Source organism: Danio rerio, chromosome 24, assembly GCF_052040795.2.
Source record: "Danio rerio strain M-AB ecotype USA chromosome 24, GRCz13ab, whole genome shotgun sequence".
Taxonomy (NCBI): Eukaryota; Metazoa; Chordata; class Actinopteri; order Cypriniformes; family Danionidae; genus Danio; species Danio rerio.
The window spans coordinates 32,307,727-32,333,631 of record NC_141044.1 but is presented as its reverse complement, the minus strand read 5'-3'; the positions used below and the strand labels follow the sequence as shown (position 1 = coordinate 32,333,631).

Genomic DNA, 25,905 nt, shown 5'->3' with positions numbered 1-25,905 from the left:
GCGTCTGATAAATTCTTTCTTCTTTTTTCCCCCGCTACATATCAGATTTTGCCCACTATTTATCAAGAGAAAGACAAGTAGGAATCATCAATAAGTTTGTGCATCAAATTTTATATGCACATTTATTGAATGGAAATGTTTCTGATTCACGCATGCAAATTCATCTTCACATAGTGTCTTTATAGCAATGTGTGTGCGGTAGATTGCTCAGATTACATTGCGACTGCTGCAATTTGCGCTTTAATGTTTAGCTGGTCAACTGTATGGTATGGAAATCTTACATACCTACTATATGAACCCGTCTCATACAGCTGCCATTGCAAGGATCAGACACTTTGTAGAGAGGAATTTAACACAACTGCCTCTAGGAGTCGCCAATGGAAATAAAACAGACACGCACAAAAAATGTGCGTACGCCTGCCAGAAAGCTGCCGTGAACCTGCGCACATTCCCACGTTCAGTTCATTGTTAGTAAATCCAAACGTGAGCGATTCTGAGCGTGAAACCTGGCGTACGCAAAGTTTTTGTGCGTACGCAGCGTTGATACATGAGGCCCCAGGGCTGTGCAAAAGAATAAACCATTTTCTTTTTGCTGGATTGTAAAGAGAGCGACTAACTGGATGAGGGGGTCACTTTTTGCATAATCACAATATGCCAACAGCTAGCAAAAAACAGCTGTGACGCGAGTTGAGAAATAAAATATAGAAAATTATTTATATGTGTAATGAAGTCGAGGTACAATAGAGATGAGGATTCAAATGCAAATTATTAAGAGAATAGTCAAGCAGGCAAAGGTCAAAACAGTGTAAGTTTCCATTCTATCAGCCCAATGAGGGAATCCGATGAATGGTTGAAGGGTAAATGCGTGTAAGCCTTTTTAGCACTTCTGAAAGTAATTATTATTTATTAATTTATTCATACTTGTTTTTAAAACTTGTTGAAAGAAATAAAAAAATAAGTACAATGATGTGACGTAATTATTCGACACACCCTCAGCCAGTAAACATTAAAGTGATATTTCTAAATTAATATTAAAATAAAAGTGAAAATGCTGTATAAATTGAAAAGATAAAGCTTAACAATTCTGCATTTTTGAAAGCTTCATACACTGAAAAAAAAATTCATTTTCAAAAAAATCATTTAATTCAAAAATAAAAATGTATTTCATTCATTCATTCATTTTCTTGTCGGCTTGGTTCCTTTATTAATCCGGGGTCGCCACAGCAGAATGAACCGCCAACTTATCCAGCAAGTTTTTACGCAGCGGATGCCCTTTCAGCCACAACCCATCTCTGGGAAACATCCATACACATTCACACACTACGGACAATTTAGCCTACCCAATTCACCTGTACCGCATGTCTTTGGACTTGGTGGAAACCAGAGCACCCGGAGGAAACCCACGCGAAGGCAGGGAGAACATTCAAACTCCACACAGAAACTCCAACTGAGCCGAGGTTCGAACCTGCGACCCAGCGACCTTCTTGCTGTGAGGCTACCTACTGCGCCACTGCCTCACCCTCAAAGATGTACTTCATTTCAGTTAAATATTATTATTATTATTTTTTTCAAGTAATATTTATTTTAGGTTCAAAACATAGTTAAATATAGATGTTTTTGATTAAAAGTTTAGCTCTAAAATCGAATATTTGTTTTGACCAATGTAAAATTAAGGTTATTCGCACAGGTTATAGTGCCTATGTATTAAAAAGAAGCTCAATATGCTTTATACTTTCATGGACCTTAAAATATTGTTTAAGTATTATTGTGAAAATATTTTTCATTGGCTCGAATTATCAAATTTAGATTTGAATCCATTACCCTATTTTATTTATTTATTTATTTGATGAATGAACATTTTATGGGAATTGTTGTTTAGATTAAACCTATATCTTCTTGTTCAGAACAAAAAGACGATTTTAATTAATTGACTTTCTTCAACCAGACAAATGGTGATACAAAATTGTTCTCATGAAAATAGAAAATATTGTTTACGACAACTCATTTTTCATTAGTGATAAAACTAGGGTGAACCATTTCCATATTTTTTTTTTTATTAAATGAAGGAAAGGTTTTTTTTCAGTGTAGTGAAAATAAAGTATAATATTTTATTCACTGGATGTTGTAGCTTACTATACATTAAATCAGGAAACCAATCCACAAACGCACAATATGTTGTCTTTTACTCTACTACAGTGGATTGCAACAGAAAACAAAAGAATAGAATCATGAAGAGAATGCAGCAGTGCTTGCAAAAAAGAGGCTATTCCTGTTAAGCTCTGGGATGATAAAACATCACACTATTCTCCTGACGTCTATAAGCAGTACATAAAAGAGAATCAGCACATTCAGTCAAACTGACAAATAAGGATTATTTGAAATGATTATTTTTCTTCAGTCTTTAAAGTGGATTTTCCCCAAACTGAAAATGCCTCCCATGATTTCATCTAATTTCAAAGGCTTGTTCATGGATAAAAGGTGGATTGTAGTCTCCATCAATACACAGGGTGTCAAAATGACTTCCTTTCACAATCACATGCACTTTAGAGTAAAATTGGTTGCACTGACCTCATTTTACATGAGATATTTGTCAGCGAAACTCAAGATCTGATTTTCAAATCCTACATCAGGGTATTGTCAGTCATTCTCTCCTAAAACAATTAATAAAATTTAACTGACAACAACCACTGCAAGCCCAATGTTAATTATGATAAGCTATTGTGGAAAATAAAGACATTATTTTTAGAAATGATATTAAAAATATTAAAATGAATTAAAAATAAATTGAAAAATAAAAATAATTAAATAAAAGTAATTAAGTAATTAGACAAAATTAAATAGTTAAATAAAAATAAAATTAATGTATTAAATAAAAAATAATTTTAAAATAAATTAAATATTTAAATAAACAATTTTTTACTAAATAAACATGTAATAAATGAATTAAATGAAATAAATATTATATATTTAAATAAATTCTATAAAATAAGTTTTATATATATATATATATATATATATATATATATATATATATATATATATATATATATATATATATATATATATATATATATAAATAATAAAATAAAATGAAATAAATTGAAAATTAAATAAAATAAACAATTAAATTAAAATAAAATTGAAATAAATTTAAATTAATTAAAATTAAATTGAATTAATTAAACAAAAATTACAAATAAATAAACATTTAATTAAATACATAAAAATAAAATATAAAAATGAATTGAAAGAAAATTAAACAAAATTAAATAAATTATTAATAAAAATACAATTAAATAAAATGAAATGTAAAAAATTATTGAAATATTAAAATTTAAATAATTTATTAATAAAATAAAATTGAAATTAAAAATAAATAAAAACCAAAATGAAATAAATAAAAAATTGAAAATAAAAATAAATTAAAACTGAGTAAAATGATTTTTTTTTTTTTAATCAAATAAAAATCATCAAAATTAAGTAAAAAATTAAATTGAAATTCAATTCAATAAAAATGTACGTCTACATGTCTGCACCTTGTTTGTTTTTTTTTTTAGGCCAAATTAGATGTAATTTAATCACAAAATATCTATTCCTCTTTATTTTACAATTATCATTACATAAATGAATCATTTTTAAAAAAATAGCCCCTCTCATGTATATCATGATAAAGTTAGCTAAATCGCAATACTCACCTTCTTCCTAGAATCATGCAGTCCTACATTCCACTTGGAATGAATAAAAGTTGCACTGAAAGCTAATACAGTTATCATTCTTGGTGTAAAGAGGTGTTGTTTAAAATTAAAGAATACATTCTGACATATGACCCATGATGTCCACATCTCAAACACCTCAAGCATGATAAAAAGCTAGCACAGCAATCTTGACCTCTTCTTAAAGACAGCCATTACTCAAAACTTTTAAGGATCACAGACTCCAGCACTCCATGAGCCTTCAACCGCAAGCCCTCAGACAAAACCGCACATAAAACAGACACTTCAACCAAGAGCAGAAACCACAAAGGCCACACACTTAAGTTCAACTCAAGATCACCACTTCCCCGGAATATACTTCTGTCAGTTAAAATCAAATGAGGGGAATGGATGATGTGTTTCGCGGCCCTGTGGGTTCCCTGCATGCTGTTAGGATTCATTAGGCTGAATAACCCCTATGGATTAGCTTTGCTCCGGGGTTCTGGCACCAGGCCTGCCACTCTGACAGGTCATTATTGTGCATCAAGCAGAGACCAACTGCGGAGCCAACCACAGCACCAAGGCCTTTGAATCACACCCCGCTTGCTCCATTCACATCTTGCAAGACCGCGGTGTTCCAAACGTCCTCTCGCCTGCGCCACAGGGTTCTTGGCGGGATGCTGATCCGCTACACCTCTGCTCAGGTGCCACTTGAAGTGTGGCTGACAAAAGGCATGTGATGGCATGAGTAGACTAGACTGATGATGATGATGACGACTTTCTTTTTAATGCCATGTCAGCAGCAAGGCCATATTCATGGCAAGAACATTAATAAATATAAAAACAAACAAATTAATACATACATTAAATATAATTTAACATTAACACATGATGAAAACTCAGCATACTTAACCACATGTTGCTAAAATGTCCTTAAGAAAGTTAACTTAATTAAAAAGCCTTCAACAGTCATTAAATGCAGGACAGTCCAGTAGAATGGGAGACTTGACTGCAAGTTTCGCTAACGATTTAGTTTACAACCATCCGCAAATCACCGCATAAGTAAAGTGAAATAGTGGTGTACTTTTGTGTATGTATTGTAGAAGTATAAAGAACGTAGGTCTCAAATTTGCGACCCCCCCTCCTGCCTCCACAATTGACGTCGAAAATATAACGAGATTAAGCCCTCCAAAACATACATTTTGAATCATTATCATTAGCCGCATTTCCACTATCGCGTCTAAAGCAATAGCATTAAAGCCAAACGCATTTCCACTGTCACTTCAGGGCCTGATCGGGCCAAAGTGGGGCTTCCTTGGGGGCAGCGGCCAGCCTTTTTCAGCCCAGCGAATACCTTGGGCCAAAGACAGCCTGCTGGGTTCAGTTCGGGGCAAAGTGGAAAGAGAGGCAGAGTTTGTCCGAGTCTGGAAAAGATGGAATGCCGCTATTACACTAGTTTTGTTTTTTTTGGTTTGTTTTTGTTTTTTTTGTTTTTTTTGGTCTGGGTTTCTATTTATTTATTTATTTATTTTGGAGATAATACAACATATTAATACAAAAGACAGACATAAAAATTTTACAAATTACATGTCCACTTGTGAAGGCTCAACACAATAGTGTCGTATCTATTTAAAATAGCGCAAGCTATATTGAAATCATTTAAAGAATAACAAATATGGGATATAATAAAAATCACATGAAATAAAAACCGATATAAAACAAACAAAAGCTATAACAATGTAGTAATATGCAATACAAATAAATTAAACCATTTAAAGCCATTGTAAACTTTAATTTAATCTAAAAAAATAAATAAATCTGATATTTTTTAAAAACATTAAACAACGGAAGAGTTTTGAAGTATTATTTATAAAGTATATTGGATACGATATTAATCAAATTATCCAGTCCTGCTTTATAAACGGATTGGCAAAAACTGCAAAAAAAAAAAAAAGTGTTTTATGTCCTCAAACAAGTGTTTGTTTTTATATGATAGGCCTACAGCCTATATCTTGTTACTTGCTATTATGTCCTGAGACACTTAAAGGTTTCCTTTTCTTAAGATCACAAAATAATATGCAACATCCTTAAAAGATTCTCTTAAATTAAGGGGAATTGCCTTTTAAGTGTCATATGGCCTATGGAAATATTAATGTTTTAGGTCTTTCCGGAGTATTTGGGCTGAATTTTTGACGGCATCTATCAAAACATGTTATAAAATACATTTTATGCCAAGTTATTACTGGAAAATTTCTGTGGTTTTATATTATGGACGGTGCGCTGGGTTTTCCCTTTGTTAGTGGCGAGACCACTCGATGTACGGTGCTAACTGTCAGTCAGCGAGTAATGAAAATATATATATGTGTGTGTATATATATATATATATATATATATATATATATATATATATATATATATATATATATATATATATATGTATATATATATATATATATATATGTATATATATATATATATATATATATATATATATATATATATATATATATATATATGTATATATATATATATATATATATATATATATATATATATATATATATGTATATATATATATATATATATTTATATATGTGTGTATATATATATATATATATATATATATATATATATATATATATATATATATATATATATATATATATATATAAATATATATATATATATATATATATATATATATATATATATATATATATATATATATATATATATAGAGTTGTGTAAAATCCATTTAACTGGGATGTAGGAGAGTTCACTTCCTTGTAAAAGAGCTGCGTGCCATTTCTGGAAATCAGTGGCGTTTTTATAATTTACTTGTGAAACTGCAGACACGAGACAAGCAGTACATCCCAAGGTATGGACGGACATGCACACACACTTGCCAAACAGATGCATGAAAAAAGGTACAGTAGGCTATAGCAGTGACATTCAACCATCTGTTGAAATCTATATATTTGAAATAATGTCAATATATTACGCACTCTGTTTGTCATAAAATGCTCTCTGCTGCAAGTGACAGCCAAAATCCAGAATGCTGACTGTCAAAACACCTCTCAAAATGCTTTATACGGATGTGGAGGAGAAAAAAATCTGATTCAATTTTTACGACAGACTAAAGTTACAGAGGCAGTGTATAAATGTGACTGACACAATGTGTGGTTGAAGTTACTTTAACATGTGACAATTGACTGTGACTGCATGGAAATATGAATAGGCAAACTTACACATTTCTTAAACACAACCCAGATTTTACATCCATTTACAATTGTCAAATAATAGTTCACTCAATAACTGTCCTGTAGTGACGCTGAAAAGAAGGTATTGAATAGTCACTTTTTAAATTTTGCACAAGCATTTACTTAGTTTTATAAAACTACAGTTCAAACACTAGTGACATGTGTAACGTTTTGATGATGTTCATTACACTTTTCTGGACTTTGAGAGTTTTCAGAATTCATCAAATCACCTTAATTTGTTGAACCAACTGTTTTACGGGTTTGAAACGACTATAAGAGAGTAAGTTTTATTTATTTTTGTGTTGTTGAACTGTCTCTAAAGTCAAAATTTGTATTGAATACATATTCACATAAAAATGCAATATACACATATTTAGTACATCTACAATACGTACACAACAAACACTAAAAAAAAAAAAATAACTCAACCTTGGAACTAACCATTTGGTACAAGTTGTTCATAAATATAATCACTGCAAGTGTGCTTTTCAACAAAGCTGTACATGAAAAAAAACCCAGCCAACAGATTCCTATCAGTAAATCATTATACAGTGCATCCTGCAACTGCAGTCTGATATCAGCTTCTTGTTGTCATGTCTCATGCAGATAAAATCAGCCACTTCACAGGGTCAGGAGATACAGCACAGAAAACAGCACAGATAATAAATACCCAGATACACAGAAAATCAATAGGACTTGTGTGTGGGTTGATATTAACAATTGACAATGTCATAGAGCTGCTTGCTGTGCTGAGGAGAGATGATCAGGATACATGAAGGCAGATGGTATCGATTTGTTCTCCCGTTTAAACAAAGCTCCGTAATGCAATTCTGAGGGTAAGTGACAACCAAGGAAAAGCTATTATTTCTCAATATTGCAAAACAAATTGTAATTAGAGAACGGGGGCCACAGACGATTGAGAAACGGCGTTTGGACGGAGCACTTCAAATCGATCAGCTCTTTTTCACTTGACCCCTCGTAAACTGCTCAAATTAATACGGTTTAGATTATGAACCCTTCCCTGTGCTGGGCGTTTGATTGGCAGTCTTTTTTTTTTCCTCTGCAGATCTCCAGAAATGAAAGAGCTTAACCCAAAGACTGCTTTCAGGGGCCGTTCACCTCCATAACGTACGCCTCCGCTGCACTTGGCCCGGTTAGCAGAGACTTTAATAATAAAACAGTGGAGAACGGGATTTATGAGCAGGTCATTTAAAGTGGACCGGAAAAACTGCTCTCGATCAAACACAAAACTGAGCGATGATTAACGATGACCTGTTTGAACTCGGGATAAATCCGTGATGAAGACATTGCAAACGACACTCTCATATTCGTGGCTAATTAGCTTGCGGGCTGCCAATCAATCTGACACCTCAAGTCATGTAAAAGTCAATAAATACTTTGGAATGAGCTGGAACTCCAAACTCATAAAATGAGAACTAGTTGAACAAATGGAGTTAGATTTTAGTTTGAAAATGAATTCCTCAAATTTTTGAGCAATATCTGTGCTTACTAGAGATACAATTATCATGAAAATCGCAAAGCTAGCTGTTGGCTTTGATTGAAGGGTTTGCACAAGTCTAGCACAGTTGCCTGGTTTGTGAGTAACCTACATGCTTTGGTTACCTTCCTTAGGAGAAAAAGCTGTTATGGTGTATTTACAACAGACGTAGAAAAGTTTCAAGCACGAGTGATTCACATGTTAAGTCAGTGTAAAGTTGCAAATAAACATCCTGCAGCACAATTCATGTGAATAAAGGGGCGTGAGTTGAGCATTTTGCGGGTTTGAACATCAGTATGTTTACATGGAAATCCATTACTCTAATTTTAATACGACTACACAATACTCTGATTAGGAGTTTACCACGTAAACAGATATTTGATTACCTTTATCCAACTAAAGTCATATTAATAAATAAATCCATTACAAAACACCTTAAACAGTAGAAGCAATAGCTGCCCACTACTCCGTGTGTATGCCCTCACTTTTCACTCATGTGTGCACTTGGACGGGTTAAATGCAGAGAACCAATCTCGAGTATGGGTAACCATACTTTACAATACTTCCTTAGGCATAGTTTACACTGTCAGGTCTTGATGCCTAATTCCACTTTGCTGCCTATATTTGATTTTTTTTTTTTTGCTTGTCTATTTACACATTTTTTTAATTGTGACCAATTTCCAATTAATGTGTTCACACTTGCTTTACAATTTACAATGTCGCACATGCGTAAAGGCGGGGTTTAGCATCTTTGCCACACTAGCCACAGATGAAAGAAATTGTCTTGTTTTTAGCTCTGCTAAATTTGCAAAGTTTGCCCAACTAAATGATTTTAAGGCGGAGGAGGAGGGAAAGGGCTGTCATCACAGCTTGCGCCTATGGTTTATACATGTTGTCCTCCAACATTTACAGGAATTTGTGGGTACAAGAGGGACCTCAGGCCTGATGGGAGCAAATTGTGGCGACTGGCACACAAATACGACTCGCATGTTTCCTCTGTTGGTGTTATGGTTTACTGCGTCAGCGTCTTCACACACCCTCTTTCTTCTACGTCATTAAACCACAGAGAAGTATCACAAATGTCGCAGGTTTAATGATGTACAGAACGCCTCAAATCTGATCTGCCTGTTTACATGAGTCTCATTGTCACATATCCGATTTATATCAGATTTATTTCAACATATAAAGGAGGGCTGAAAATGATCTCTGAATATCCAAATGAATGCATTTTGTCCTGGTCATAGAACAGATCCGATCTGTCCCACATGAGCACAAATTTGGAAGTGGATCACATTTAACTGGCAGTGTATATGGGGCCTTAATTTCACTTTAATTTCAATTTCTCTTGGTTAGGTTTAAGAGAATAAGTAGGGTTATTTGGTTTTATGGTTGTAGCACCATTATTGAACCTCATACGTTTCATGAGATGTGATTGTAGATCTGTAGTTAATAAAATGTTCTTCAGAAAGACTGCCTCCCTGTCCCTGTATTCCCTACCCTTAAATCCTATAAAAAAAATAATAAAATCCATTCAGAATTTTAATATTCTGGATACGGTTAAGCTCAACTGTTGACCCAGATTACTGTGCAAAACGGGAAAAGGTCAAACTGTTATCTGAATGTCCAGGGTCGTTTCTCTACATCACAGTTTTAATTATTCTTGATTTAAGGATTACGTCTTCAAAACCGCCGGACTGCGTGCGTAATTCTTTTGATATTAACTTTTCCACACAAAGAACACGTGAAGGATTACGTCAATTCAAGCAATTACCGCTTGGCTTACAGTTGACTACACACAGTGTCTCCGAGTTTACTTGCTATATTGATTTCCAAGCTAATGTTCACTGGAGGGAAATCCCAGGATACAGCCATAATCTTCCAGCCAAATTTCTTTTTCATTGAGGCTCTGCCAGAGACTGTCTGATTCACTTGGTCTGTGGTTTTGTAGACTTTGTAGGTTATTTTAAGTTTTACAAAAAACGCATTACTGTACATTAACTGCTATTTCATGCACGCCTGAGGAATCATTAACTAAAGGATTTTGTCAGTCTTATTAGAGTGGAAATTTGAGGTCAAATGGCAAGCGTCTTCTCCAATCCCGACGGAGTGCAGCGATTTTTACACAATGTAATTTCAATTACATTTATCCTTATAGCTTAAGTGTCTACACACACCCTTCTGCTGTTCCAGAGGATTCTCATGCGAAGTGAGCTTTTCTAACAGTTCTGTCACGTAATACTCTGACACCCTCACACATATTCACTTTCATTGGTATGCTAGATGCAATCTCAGCAGCATCCTTTTGAGAAAACCTCCCACCTGCTTAAGGAGAATGATGACACATTAGGAGACGTGTTCTGTTAAATAATTCATGTTATTAATAATGGAAACTACAGACATATCAGTGGATGAGAAATATGGTTTCTGCGCAGTAATTTTATGAGGCTGTAACATATTGCCATATTGCTGCCTTTCCACATTTTCTAGCTTTGGACTTGAAATTAGCTGTGTGTGATGCATGGATAATTTAAACCCTGTCCAACCAAACCAGATAAAGTTAAACAAAAGCCTTGTCCCTCTAAGTTGATTGTCCAAGTGGTGTTTCAAAGCTGCTGATATTTAGTAACAATCAGTAATACAATACAATACAATACAATAAAATACAATATATTAGGGACGCACCGATATGGAATTTTTTTGGCCGATATAGAGAACCGGTAACTTAAACGACTTTAAGGCCGATCGCCGATATGTATAGTCCGATAATTATAAATATTTCAAAATGTCATATTTTTATACAGCAAACTTTATAAAAAAATTCAACTGCTCTTATGAACTGAATAGTCTACGCTCAAAGCAAAAAAAGCTATTATTTCAAAATTGCAAGTTGATTATATAGACCTCATGATTTCCGCTACATTCATTCTTCCATGGTGGGGTGACATATCAAAATTAAACCCGCCATGGCTAATTTTTTTAATAGCGGGTAATAAATCGCACTAAACGTATTAAAGGGTAAGTGAATTATAACAGCGAATACTTTTCTGTTACTGTAGTAGTGCTGTGCGTCATTTGTTTAACGCTTTAAGGTTACGTGCTGACTGACTGACAGGTGCGTGATGCTTGAGGTCAGCAAACAAGACATATAGCGGTTTCACTTTACTTCAGGACAAGGACGCATTAATATCGCTCTGTAGGCCTATTAGAGACATTCATAAATATTCCTAGCAAATCTAATAAATGTTGGAGACATACTCGTTACATAAACGCACTAAAAATCGCACTTCAGCAGCGTTTATTTGAGAGCGCACAAGAAGATCTGCGCGCTCTTGAAGCAACTTATATTTGAGGGGGCGTGCAAGAAGTTTTGTGCATGAGCAGAGGAAATCGGCGCGCAAGCAAAGAGATCAGCATGCTGTAGGCTATTTTATAAATGCAATCTCGACTTCCAATACTGCACTCACGACATGTCATTGAAACAACGCCACAGGTGGTTGGGAGATGTGTAAAAAAAAAAACAAAAAAAAAACAAAAGGCTTGCCGACACAGCTGGAAAAAGATTTGCCCTCAGAGACAGATTTAGATACAAACCTGAGCTTTGAGTAGTTGACTATGACAAACACAGAGTATAATATAAAGAGAGTCTGTGGTGGCGAGTTGAGGGCGCACCTCACCCCATGCTGCGATGAAGGCTGTCAGATCACTTTGTGTGTGTGTGTGTGTGTGTGTGTGTGTGTGTGTGTGTGTGTGTGTGTGTGTGTGTGTGTGTGTGTGTGTTTGTGGTGACAGCTCTCACGCGCGCTCGTTATAATTTATGAATATTCCGATCAAACGTAATACAATCTTACATCAACAACACATGGCAAGCAATGCGTTGATAACTAATAATCATATTAGATCACAAACAACCCAACTAGTTGCTATAATTTATGAATATTCCGATCAAACGTAATACAACCTTACATCAACACCACATGGCAAGCAACGCGTTGATAACAAATAATTATATTAGATTACAAACAACCCAACAAGTTGTTTAGTACGTGTGCATCGCTGCTATTATGTTTACACATAATTTTCCTGAGGTACATAAGGAACAACAATAAGGAACATGGTAGGTTACTGAGTAATAAACCCACAGCAATACCACATGAAGAAAGGACAGACTTTGAATCAAACAATGTGAGGAGAGCTCCATTATAGTGCACTGGACAAGTCTGAACATGTTCCGCCCAAGCATGCTTGAGGCAGGCAGGTCTGTACAATTACTTAAATTATGGGCTTAAAGATATCGGCCTAATTTAGACATCGGATCGATACTCATAAAAATAGCATTTATCACCCGATAACGATATGGTCGCCGATATATCATGCATCCCTACAATATAGTTATTCATTTTTAAATCAACATGTATTGCATTCTGGGTAATGAAATGTTTCTTCATGAAAAGATGGATGAAGAGATGGACAGACAGAAGGACAGTCCAATGAAATGATAAAGAGCTGGATGAATGTTTGAGTAAATATACAGTTTGATTAATGAATGGACAGGTGGATGAACAGATGGACTTATGGATGGAGGGAAGAACAGAGTTTGGTGAATGAATAGATAGATCAACTTATATATGGAGAGATCAAAACATGGAGGTACAAATAGACTGAAAGATGGAAGAATGAACAGACTAATTGATGAATGAATGGACGGAAGAATGAACAGATTGATGTATGGGTGGAAAGATGAACAGGTGAATGAACAGATGGATCAACACATAGATGGAGATCAAAATGAATAAATGGATGGACGGAAGGATGTTCAGATTGACTGATGTATGGACAGATAGATGGAAAGACAAACAGTTTGGTGATGGACCAAGGAATAGATAAAGATCAAAAAAGGAGGTACAAATGTACTGACTGATGGATTGATGAATGAACAGACTGACTGATGAATGAATGGATGGACAGATGGATGAACAGATTGATCAATGTATGGGCGGATGGATGGAAAGATACAGTTTGGTGAATAAATCAACCAATAGATGGAAAGATAAAAAAGATGGAGGAACAAATAGGCTGACTAATGAATGGATGAATGTACAGACTGATTGATGAATAAATGGATGAAGAGAAGGATGAACAGAATGACTGATGTGTGGACATACAGATGGAAAGAACAGTTTGGTGAACGAATAGATGGATAGATCAAAAAAGATGGAGGAACAAATGGACTGACTGACGGATGAATGAATGAATGAACAGACTGAATGATGAACAGGTTGACTGATGTATGGAGGAAAAGATGAACAGACAGATGGAAGAAAAGAAACAGTTTGGTGAATGAATGAATCGATCAATGAATAGATATAGAGATAAAAAAAGATGGAAGTACAAATAAACTGACGAAGAGATAAATGAACAGACTGAATGATGAATGAATGAATGGAAGGATGAACAGATTGATCAATTTATGTATGGATGGATAGACTGACAGACGGATGGAAAGACAAATAGTTTGGTGAATGAATCAACCAATAGATGGAAAGATAAAGATGGAGGAACAAATGGGCTGACTGAAAAATGGATCAATGTACAGACTGATTGATAAATAAATGGATGGACAGAAGAATGAACAGATTGATGTATGGATGGATAGACAGATGTGAAGTCGAACAGTTTGGTGAATGAATAGATGGATCATCGAATAGATGGAGAGATAAAAAAATGGAGGAACAAATGGACTGACGGATGGATGAATGTACAGACTGACTGATAAACAGATTGGCCGATGTATGGAAGGAAAGATGAACAGACAGATGGAAGGAAAGAAACAGTTTGGTGAACGAATGGATGGATGAATGAAAAGATAGAGAGATCGAAATGGAGGTACAAATAGACTGACGAAAAGATAAATGGACAGACTGATTGATGAATGAATGGACGAACAAATTGACTGTTGTATGGATGGAAGAACAGTTTGGTGAATGAATAGAGGGTTCAACTAATAGGTGGAGAGATAAAAAAAGAGATGGAGGTACAAATGGAATGACTGATGGATGAATGAATGAACAAACTGATTGATAAATTAATGGATGTACAGATGGATGAACAGATTGACTGAAGTATGATTGATGGAAAGACGGACAATTTGGTGAATGAATGGACCAACGAATAGATAGAGGGATCAAAAAAAGATGAACAAATGGACTGACTGATAGACGAACAAATGGATGGATGTACAGACTGATTGATGAATGAATGGACAGATGGATGAACAGATTGACTGATGGATGGATGAATGAATGAACAAACTAATGAATGAATAGATGGACAGAAGGATGAACAGATTGACTGATGTATGGATGGATCGATGGACAGACGGATGGAAAGATAAACAGTTTAGTAAATAAATGGGTGAACCAATGGATGGAGAAACAAATAGACTGACTGATGGATGGACAGACAGATTAATGAATGAACAGAAGGATGGATGAACGGACAAACAGATGGACTGAATGGAAAGATGAACAGATGGATTTATGAGATAAATACAAATGTATCTATCCATCGTTTTGTCCATCCATCAATCATTAAACATTCATTGTTCAATTTTATTAGCCTAGACAATATTCACTGCGTCTATACAGTGGCTTTATACTTGAAGCCAATTCATTTCAATTGTCATTTCTAAAAGATACACTTAAATTACAGTCCTTTATCCTGTGATTTACTATACCGTTATTTAGATGCTAATTAAGTACACTTGAAATATAGCAATGAGTATTTTCTTCAGTTAGAAATGTCAAATGCAAAATGAACCAGAATGAAAGAACAGTGACTTTTGCTCTAGTATTTTGAGTGCGGAATTAAGCCAATGACGTACAAGCATTTCTCAGCATGGCTCCGGGCAAACGACCCGATAGATCCCTTTTCGGCAGCAAATATAGATTCCTGCGCCCCCATTCCATGTTCTTCCTTCACTCCTGCCGAGCGAAAACTCATCCGGGATTTTGCTAACAACAAAAAAACTTGCACAGGATGTCTCACGGCGCATACAAGCTGACTAAGATTCAGCACCGAAGGCCAACTTACAGCTGGGGTAAGAATCCCACCACAGTCACGCCGGTCCTGTTTGGCATTCAGCGAAGGAGGAGAGACGTATTAGTCACAAAGAGGCTCAGAGGGAGCCGTTCTTACACATTCTGATCACTGTCCACCCCAACGGCCCTGAAAAAGCCAAACCCAGGATTTATACATTTCTCTTAGATCGCCATAAATTCTTAACACCAACACAAATACGTCCATGGGGAATAAGCAAGGTTACTGCAGATGAAATAAGTCGAAGATTCAGCAGGGGTTTTAAACAGCAGAAAAAAAAAAATAATAATGAGATGAAGACCAGCTCTGGCCTTCTTTTTGTCAGCGGTAAGTTAACCTGAGCTTGTACTTTAAGGTGTGATGCTCAGAGAAGGTGCCATAGAGATGTCTTTATGGTTGCAGACACTCAGAACACACAAAAATACAGCACACAAGGTTATTTATAAGTTTTTGACCAGTATGTAATGTAGTCACTTTGGTTTATTATGCATTTCCACATCCAAGACATTGAGAGGCTTGTATTCGGAGGCTGCTTCAGAAAAGATACTAAGATTTTTTTAATTACATTTTCAACTTTTGCATTTCTCAACAAAGCAGCAATGACTTTACAAATTTTTTCACATGCAAGATTAATGATATCAGAGATAAAATAAGCACCATCAATTGGTCTCCTACAACATTGTCCCAATTAAAGCACTGTAGGCGAGGAAGAACTGTCTAAATTGGTGAATTACTCCAAATCAACAACGTCTATGTTAGATCTTATACAGACCAAATTATTAAAAGAGTTGTTTTCAGAAGTTTTTGACCTCATTCTTAACATTTTGAATACATGCCTGATTTTGGAATATGTGCCTAAAACTTTTAACTAGCTTAACCAGCTGTCATTAAGCCTCTTGTTAAAAAAAAAAACACACAGCTAGATCCCAAAGAACTAGTAAATTTCAGACCCGTTTCAAACCTGCCTTTTCTATCAAAGATACTAGAAAAAGTTTTAGCTTCAAACTACACTGAACTGATCTATAACTGGACTCAAGCTGTTGCAATTTACTAGAACGTCTATGTTAAGCTGCTTTGACGCAATCTACATTGTAAAAGCGCTATAAAAACTCAAATAAATTGAATCTCTCTCTTAAAATAATTTATTTTTGTAAGGTTGCATCATAAGGAAAAATTAAGATATCACAAAGATGCATTTTAGATCAATCTGGGTTGTCAGAATATGGCACCTGCTTTAATATTTTGTCAAATAGCGTATAAATCATGCATATAAGTGCGATTAAGTACACAAATAGTGATGAAAATGTACTTGAGTGTAATGGGATTATACATCCACATACTAGAGGGCTCTAAGAGGCTTACTGGTTTAACGCAGACGTTTTGCAAACAGAACAGACCTCCAAAGTATATATTTTTTCTAATATAGGCATTTTCTGACAGGGACGAGAGCTCATTACTGTAGTCTCTCGGGTTAGATTAAAATGGTGACCTTTGTGATGACTCTTATCAAAGGCATTAAACATCAATTATTCAAATGAATTACTTCACTTCCCCTCCAAATCTTACTTATTCGGACAACGTCATGAAACTTTTAGGAGTTGCATGCATGAAATATTTACAGCGAAGCCATCACTCATTCTATAATGAATAAGCACACCTTGGCATTGACACATTTACTCTTGGAGTACGAAGAGAGAAAGCAGGCAAGTTGTGTCCTTCACAGGACATCTGAACACTCTTGTACTGCTACAAACCACTGCAGTTAGACAAATTCTGCAAGGATTGAGCCTGTCATGATGAATATTTTTGTTGTGCATTATATTGTCACAGAAATTACTGATATTTTAGTAATTTTACTATAATTACTATATTAGAATTTTATGATGCTGGTTATATAATAATTATACAACAAATAGGCATAAACACTTTCAAGGGACAAACACTACATCTATAAGGTTATAGATTCTGTAATTTGATGTCATATTATAAGCTTAGACACTGGTGACGTAGATTGTAAAGTTCTTTAAAAATGGCTTAAAAGGTATTTTTGAATGTGTGCTGTCACATTTATGAAAGCAGACTGCTACTTTGAAATATGCCTAATTTGGACAACTTCAACCAAATTGTCAGTATATTTCAGGAAAATGTAAAATTTCACCTTTTATTCACTGGTCAGTAACCATGGGAAAGGAGACAGTGTTCCCTGAGCTTTTAGAGCACTCTAACAGAGATTAGATGATATGACAGAGGCTCCTGAATCAGTAAAAACGTTGCTGTTATTAATTTTTATGTAAACATTACAAATAATATATATATATTCAGCCACCAAAATGATTGAGGTCATGTCCATATATTGCTCTAAGTTGAAATATTGACCATTGCGTAAGGTCTAGCAAGGATGCACTCAAAAACTTCAATTTACAACATCCAAACATGCAGGCTGATTTACATGCAAAACTGATTTACAATTTCTAAATGAAATAAAAAGTAAAACAGAACAACATGCAATAAAATGCCAGACAATAACAGACAGAACAATGCATGGATGGACAGAGCAATAGATAAACGGACCCATAAATAGACTTATAAATAGACGGATAGATAGGCAGAATGAAAGAAAGGATGATAGATGGATGAGTTCATAGTCAGAACAATAGATATATAGAACGATAGATATATAGAACAATAGCTTGATAGAAAGATACTTAGATAAAACGATAGCTAGAACAAACAATAGACAGATAGTAGGATATAAAAAATGATGGAACAAACAATATAACAAATGGACAATAGAATGAATGAAGAAATTATAAGACTAATGATAGAACAAGAGAACTATAGAACATACAATTGAACAAACGACAAAGAATGAATGAACGATAAAATGAACAAATGATAGAATTAACAAGCGGTATATAAATAGAACAAATGATGGATGGATGGATGGATGGATAAAACAAAATGAACTATAGATGAATAGAACAAACAATAGATAGATTGATATATAAAATATATAGAGCGATAATAGAAGGAACGAACAATGGAACAAATGATAGAACAAATGATAGAATGAGCAAACGATAGAACAAACAAATGAACAATAGATAAAATGAATAAAAAAATGAACAAAAGATAGAATTAACAAAAGTTAGAATAAACGATATGATAAAACAAACAAATGGACATAAGATATAACGAACGAACGATAGAATGAACAAACAAACGATAGAATGAACAAACAAACAATAGACTGAACGAACAATAGAATTAATGAATGATAGAATGAACAAACGTTAGAATGAACGAACGAGAGAACAAACAAGCGAACAAAGTTAAAACGAACGAAAAAACAAACAAACGAACAAACGATAGAACAAATGATAGAACGAACGAACAAATGATAGAAAGAACAAACAATAAAATAAACAAACAATATAATTAAAGACATATAAAATGACAACACAATCTCACGGCAATTCGTAACTTTTTCATTTAGTGGCTAATTCGTATGAATTCATACGATCTAATTCGTACAATTTAGTACGATTTGCTTATCCCCCAATGACGGTTGGGGTTAGGGGTGGGGTCAGGTGCCACGCCTCCTTTTTAAAATCGTACTATTTCGTACGACTGAACTCGTACGAATTCATACGAATTAGCCACTAAACTGGCAAAACGTAAAATACTTACGTTTTCTCGTGAGATCAGGCTGAAAATGAACAAACAATGGAAGAATGATAGAATGAACTTTAGAATGAGCAAACAATAGAACAAACAAATGAAATAGGTAGAACGAATAAAAGAACAAACAAACAATAGAATGAACAAACAATAGATAGATAGATAGATAGATAGATAGATAGATAGATAGATAGATAGATAGATAGATAGATAGATAGATAGATAGATAGATAGATAGATAGATAGATAGATAGATAGATAGATATCAATCGATAAATAGACCAACTGACACAATATAGCTTTAGGTTTAAGTCAGGTTTTTTGTCATATTGATGGCACCATATAGACAGAATAGTTTTAGGTCTAGTTTTAAGCCAGACTTTTTGCCTATTTTTAGATCCACAGCTGTCACACATTACCCTGCTGACTCTCCAGTGCTTTACGTCACTGCAATCCACCTTTCCTTTCACAACATACCAGTCCCAGCAGCAGCTTGACGTGACCCTTTCCGCAGGGATGGACCACAGTCATTTTGTACATTTTGAAGACCATGAGAGCAGACAAGAGTCATCATTCATGATGTTTGTTTGGCCCTTGCTGAAAGAGTCGCTGTACTTCAGTCTCTGAGAAAACAGCCCCTACCTGAACACCTATAGACTGTCTGGACGAATGGATGGACGCCACGACTGCCCCATGACCTCTCCGGTTGTCATGGTTATTCACAAACACCAGGGCTGTGTCACAGGGCATCAGTCTCCAGCACTCTCCCCTGGACCTGAAACAAAAAAAGAAATTGCATTTGGAAAAATAAAACTTTCAAAAGCCACATAAATGGTAAAAACAAACAGTTATGTAGCTGTTGTTATTTATTATTATTTTTTGAAAAAATATTTTTTTATTTATATGATTCAATGCTAAAAGTACCTTTCGATCTTGATCGTTCCCTGTTTTGTGCAATATTGCAACAATAATAAAAATTAAAATAAAACATTATGTAAAGAAATGGGTCTATATTATTATATGGAACATGGAACAGCTGATTTCTTGATCCATCTTCATCATATTAGCCATAACAATTAGTGATCAAGTCATTTTTAAATAAAATTGTATAATAATTTAATGCTTAAATCTTTCCAGATGAAAGAAAAGGCTTTGGGAAAAAAAAAAAAAACATGTTAATCTATGGAGACATATTAAAATTCTAAATCTGAATTAATTATTTCTGAGACATAGGTTTTGGGTTCCCTATGTCCCTAATAAAGTTACTTTAACAAATAGATTACAAATGACTGATTACTACTGGGAAATCTGATTACATTACTAATTACTTCACATCAAAAGTAATCAGATTATTAATTATTATACTTTGAAGTTACTTTTAAAACATAAAATTAACTTATTAAAATCCAAAACAAACCGCCGCTCTTTCAGTAATTTAAAACATCACAATGGGTTGATCACAGCAGCTTCACATATTCAAGACTTAACTTAAATTCTCCCATCATTCACTTTATTTTTTTTATAAACACAAAATTTTATATCTATAGTATGACATGGCACTGCAGTGTTTAGGTGTTCTGTGCTTGTCTGAGATAATTAGTCAACCTGAATGTGTATATACCATGAATACGTATGCCATGAATAAGTATGAATACATGATTGGTCACGTGACCCGTGTTTTTGAGTTGTCATTGAATGCCTTCTATTAAAGTGCTTGAACAAGTTGCAGGTTGAGTAAAGAGCAGTTAAAAAGTTCTTTAGAGACTGGACATAGACTGCGTTTTAGTTTTTACACTCATTTAAATCGAAGTAATTTCTTGAAGCAGCCACTATCTACAGCAGAGGTGCCCAAACTCAGTCCTAGTGGGCAATGACATCCTGCGGTTTAGTTTCAACCCAATCAGAAGCACCCAGCTAATAAAAGCTCTAACTAAACTTTCTAGAAACATCCATGTAGGTGTGTTGAGGGAAGTTTAGCTAAAATCTAAAATCTGCAGGACACAAGCCCTCCAGGAATGAGTTTGGATAGCCCTGCTATACAGCAACCATTTTTGCTTGTGTATCACAATTACATTGACTTTAATAACTGCAATCAAATTGCACAAATTTAATTAGTTACATTACTATGTTCCCCAACAACGAATTTAGAATACAGTAACATGCTGTGGAATACGTCAAGACCAACTCTGCTAGGGAATACACTGCAACATGTAGGTATAAACGCATATTGCATCATAAGGAACCATTAATCTGGCTCCAACCTAATTGTATTTTGAATTGCTCCAAGAAAAATTGCTGCTGTTGTTAACAAGTAAATTTAGGGAGCAGGTTAGATGTGAAAATTGCACAATCATAAAATTCTCAATCCAGTTGATTAAATACAGCAAGGAACTTAATTAAAAGTACTACAAAAATGTATTGACAGAACAAATCAACCCAGTTCCCTTTTATAACAAATAGGCTACAATATAATAAAATATCAAACTATAGAAGATTATAAATATGAAATATAAAAATTTAATTATTAGGCCTACATTACTTATGTTGACAATGCCAAAAACAAGCGTACATTGCACCCACATGTAACGTGGCATTTAGAAACACACCCATACACTGCACTACCAACAAACACTAAATTCTGATAAATAAAAAAACATGAACATTTGCATGTCTATACAAGTACGTATTTTAATTGCTCGTATAATTACTAGTCACCTTATATCCATCTAGAAGTCATCAAATCATTTGTAGTCCAATTCAACAGATGTCGTGACGTTTATTCAAACAAATGCAGAGCCAAAAGACAAAAACCAATGATTTACAAATTGTCTCATACTGTAGCCACTTTACTTCGTCCATTTCCACCAACTTTGACACTTCCAAGCCAAACGCTCGCAAAGAAGAGAGCATTTATTGATGCGCCAATTATTCAATCAAATCAACATAATGACAGGTGTGCAGTAGTTTATTGACAGCTAAATCAGCCAATCAGAACGGCAGCTAACGTGACAGGAGCGGGCGCAATGACAGGCTATGAGCAAACGTTTATTATGAACGCTCAAGTAGGTTTAAAAGTAGCTTTGTGTTCAGAAGTAGGCTTTGCAATGTGACTATTATTTTGATGGATATTAAGCATTCTTACCTTCAGTAACTTCTGGCTATTTGCAAATGCATGTTTCTCAAAGATGACCTTGGCCATGAAATGTAGGACTTAATATTTTACTGTTAACTTTCATTTGTGCAAGCAGGTGTGCATTATATATATATATATATATATATATATATATATATATATATATATATATATATATATATATATATATATATATTGCTACATATTTTATAGATAGATAGATAGATAGATAGATAGATAGATAGATAGATAGATAGATAGATAGATAGATAGATAGATAGATAGATAGATAGATAGATAGATTAATTAATAGAAAATTAATTTCATTTAGCTAATTTAAGGACGGGAAAATCTGCTTTGCGCCGTGGCGCATGGTCTAACAGGGTTGAGTTTATTTTCTAAATGAGTTATAGGTGTGTTTTGAAAATAAACCAATCAGAGTCTCATCTCCCATTCCCTTTAAGAGCCAGCCGTGTCGCGCCATAAGCACATTTGCTATTTACATGAAGTAAAGTAAGTGTATGTGGAAAAACTGAGCATTTCACAAGCAAACAGTTAACGTTTTTTTTTTTTTTTTTTTTTAAACAGAAAACAGTTAAACAGAGCATCTACCGCATAAGAATGTGAGATAAATGATCTACTTTCACTTTCGCTCTCGTGGATAGGGAAACCTTGTTGGCACAGACATCAATTAGCCTATAAATAATTAATTTCGTTTGTTAAGCACAAATATTTGTTTCACAACTATTTCTAAATTCAGTTCTAATTTCCAGCAAACGAATAAATGAACAATAATACCGAAGTGTGTTTAAAAACCTGAGTTATATCCTAAAACACAAACTGTGCCCCATAAGGTCTAAAACCTGACAGGTGGGCAAATCTAAGCTTGTTTTTAATAAAACAAATATAAATATGGATATAATAAATAATAATGCTAATAATAATAACATTATACAAAAGAAAATTGTTATGAATGAACTGAAAAAGCCTCCCGAGATGAAGAAGACATAAAAGCAGTGATTTTTCATATTTATGTAGGCTAGAAAATAATTTGTTTTGTAATGTTTTAATCTTTTATATCCTATATATATATATATATATATATATATATATATATATATATATATATATATATATATATATATATATATATTCTTATTATATCCTATATAGAGGCCTATCCTTAATATTAAATGTTTTCATATGTAATGATATTTGCGTATTGCTCTACATCTTGTGTGTAGGCTATTAAGCAGTGTGTAAGCGAGGCGCAACTCTGCGCTCGACTTTAGACCAAGTTTGTTTTAGTCTAATAAAAAATCTATTATAGTTTCTCAAAATAGCACCGCGCCAGCAGTGCGCCTCAGAACGCCTTCCTTTTTAGACCAGAACGCCTTTGGGCGCACATATGAGCGCAAATGCATTTGCTATTTAAAGAGCGTAGTGCAACGCCTCATAATGACTCTTGCGCCATGGATGGATGGATGCCAACTAAAACAGACAGACAGACAGACAGACAGACAGACAGACAGACAGACAGACAGACAGACCGACCGACCAATGGATGGATGGACAGATAGGCAGAAAGATAGATGGGTGGATGTCAACTAAAAGAGATGGATGGATGGATGGATGGATGGATAGATGGATGGATGGATGGATAGATGGAAATGATAAAAATATAGCTCACTGGAACAGATGGATGGATGGATGGACGGACAGATAGAAACCTATTCGTTTAGATAAATATGCTATCTGTGAGTACTTCGTTCAGTAACCTAAAGGGAAACATAGCCAATTATAAGCCCTAGGGTAGCTAAATTGAAACCTAAATCACCTTGAAAACATATTAATTCATACACAATATAATGGCTCTGAACATTTTTTTTGGCTCATGTGGGGCCTCTTTAACTCAAGGTCCTAGACAATGATCCCAGTTGTCCTGCCCAGGTGATGTTTCTGTCAAAAATGATACTCATCTAAATGCAGATGTCCTCATTAAAAAATGTTCTCTTTGTATTAGAGCTCAGAAGCCTTTTGATACCCTCCTCGTGTTCCCTCTGTAGGCAGGAAAGCACGGCAATGTCCTTTGATGTGTGTCCTGGTAGGCAGTGTTGTGCTGAGGGCTCATGGTAATGAACCAATGCGGCTCCTGCAGGTGAAGATCTGCACAGACGTTGTCATCAATCACACATGTGCATCGGGCTGAGGGGAAAGAAGGCACTCGACCTGCGGCTCGTACTTCAATGCCACCCGTGAGGAGTTCCCATCTGTGAGATACTCTGCCACTGACTTCAATGATGACAAATGCGCCGGCCGCCGTGGAAATATTGAGAATTACCAAGACATTTATCAGGTATAATTTCAAAAGGGAGAAAAGGGCCCTTGTTGGGAATGCCATTGGACACAGAAACTGGAATAGTTATTTTCTCATTTAGGCAATGCGATCAAGAGTGTTTGAATATCAGATGGGCTTCATATGGCCTGACATAATCATGTTCAGAACAATAACTATAATAAAGATATATATTTTAAAAGTCATTCTGAATTGAAAATAATTTACATTTTGTTCACACTATCATTGGACTCACTTTCAGAAAAATTTCTGAATCTGAAAAAAAAAGACAATCAGTGTTTACATTGTTTAAACACATTGTAAACAGTTATTAGTTTACTATTAGTTGACTAGTAAACCTAGTGATTTTAAAGTGATTAGTTGACTTCAACAAAAACTGAGTAAACCTGACCTCCGTGAAGTTGGCACCACAAAAAAACAAATAATCCCCAAAACTATGCCATTCGTTTGTCCTATACATTTATTTATTTTTTTTTTGATCGTGTGACTTCACTTTCCACCCCACGTTGCTCAGATTGCTCAGAATCAGCACAGGTCGTTTGTGCTGAATTTGTGCTGGTTTGTGCCTTTAAAACAAACACGGTATCTGTTTTCCTCGTTTAGATATAAGCAAAATATTTCATAAGCCGTGACTTCCCTCTCCACCCCATTACCTCTAAATCGTGCCAAACTGGTGTCATTTGTTTGTGCCCAATTTGTGCCGTTAAAATAAACACTTTAATCTATTTTTGTTGTTTAGATATAATTTAAATATTTCAGGAGCCGTGACGTTACTCTCCACCCCAGGTTGTCTAAATCATGCCAAACTGGTGTCATTCGTTTGTGCCCGATTTGTGCTGGATTGTGCCGTTAAAATGAACACTGTATCTATTTTTATTGTTTAGATATTGCCTTATCAAAAATATTTCAGGAGTTGTGACATCACTCTCCACCCCAGGTAGTCGAAATCGCACAAAACTGGTGTCATTTGTTTGTGGTGGAGTTGTGCTGTTAAAATAAACACTTTATCTGTTTATTGTTTAGATATTGCCCAATCAAAACACTTCGGGAGCCACAACGTCACCCTCCCCCATTATTTCTTCTAAAACGCACAAAACTGGAGTCATTTATTTGTGCAGGATTTGTGCTATTAAAATAAACACTTTATCTGTTTTTATTGTTTATATTACCAAATCAAAACACTTCGGGAG

General features: G+C 34.6%; 1 long non-coding RNA gene across 3 annotated transcripts in view; it reads right to left on the bottom strand.

Moving 5' to 3' along the window:
* Positions 1 to 22,112, bottom strand: part of LOC141380727 (uncharacterized) — a 119,320-nt gene extending 97,208 nt beyond the window's left edge. For all 3 annotated transcript variants that reach the window (XR_015525117.1, XR_015525116.1, XR_015525118.1), the window contains exons 1-2: positions 21,942 to 22,112; positions 19,869 to 20,001 (exon numbers count right to left, since the gene is read on the bottom strand). This is a non-coding gene — a long non-coding RNA (uncharacterized LOC141380727). The remainder of the gene's footprint in view (positions 1 to 19,868; positions 20,002 to 21,941) is intronic.
* Between the last annotated feature and the right edge of the window lie 3,793 nt (positions 22,113 to 25,905).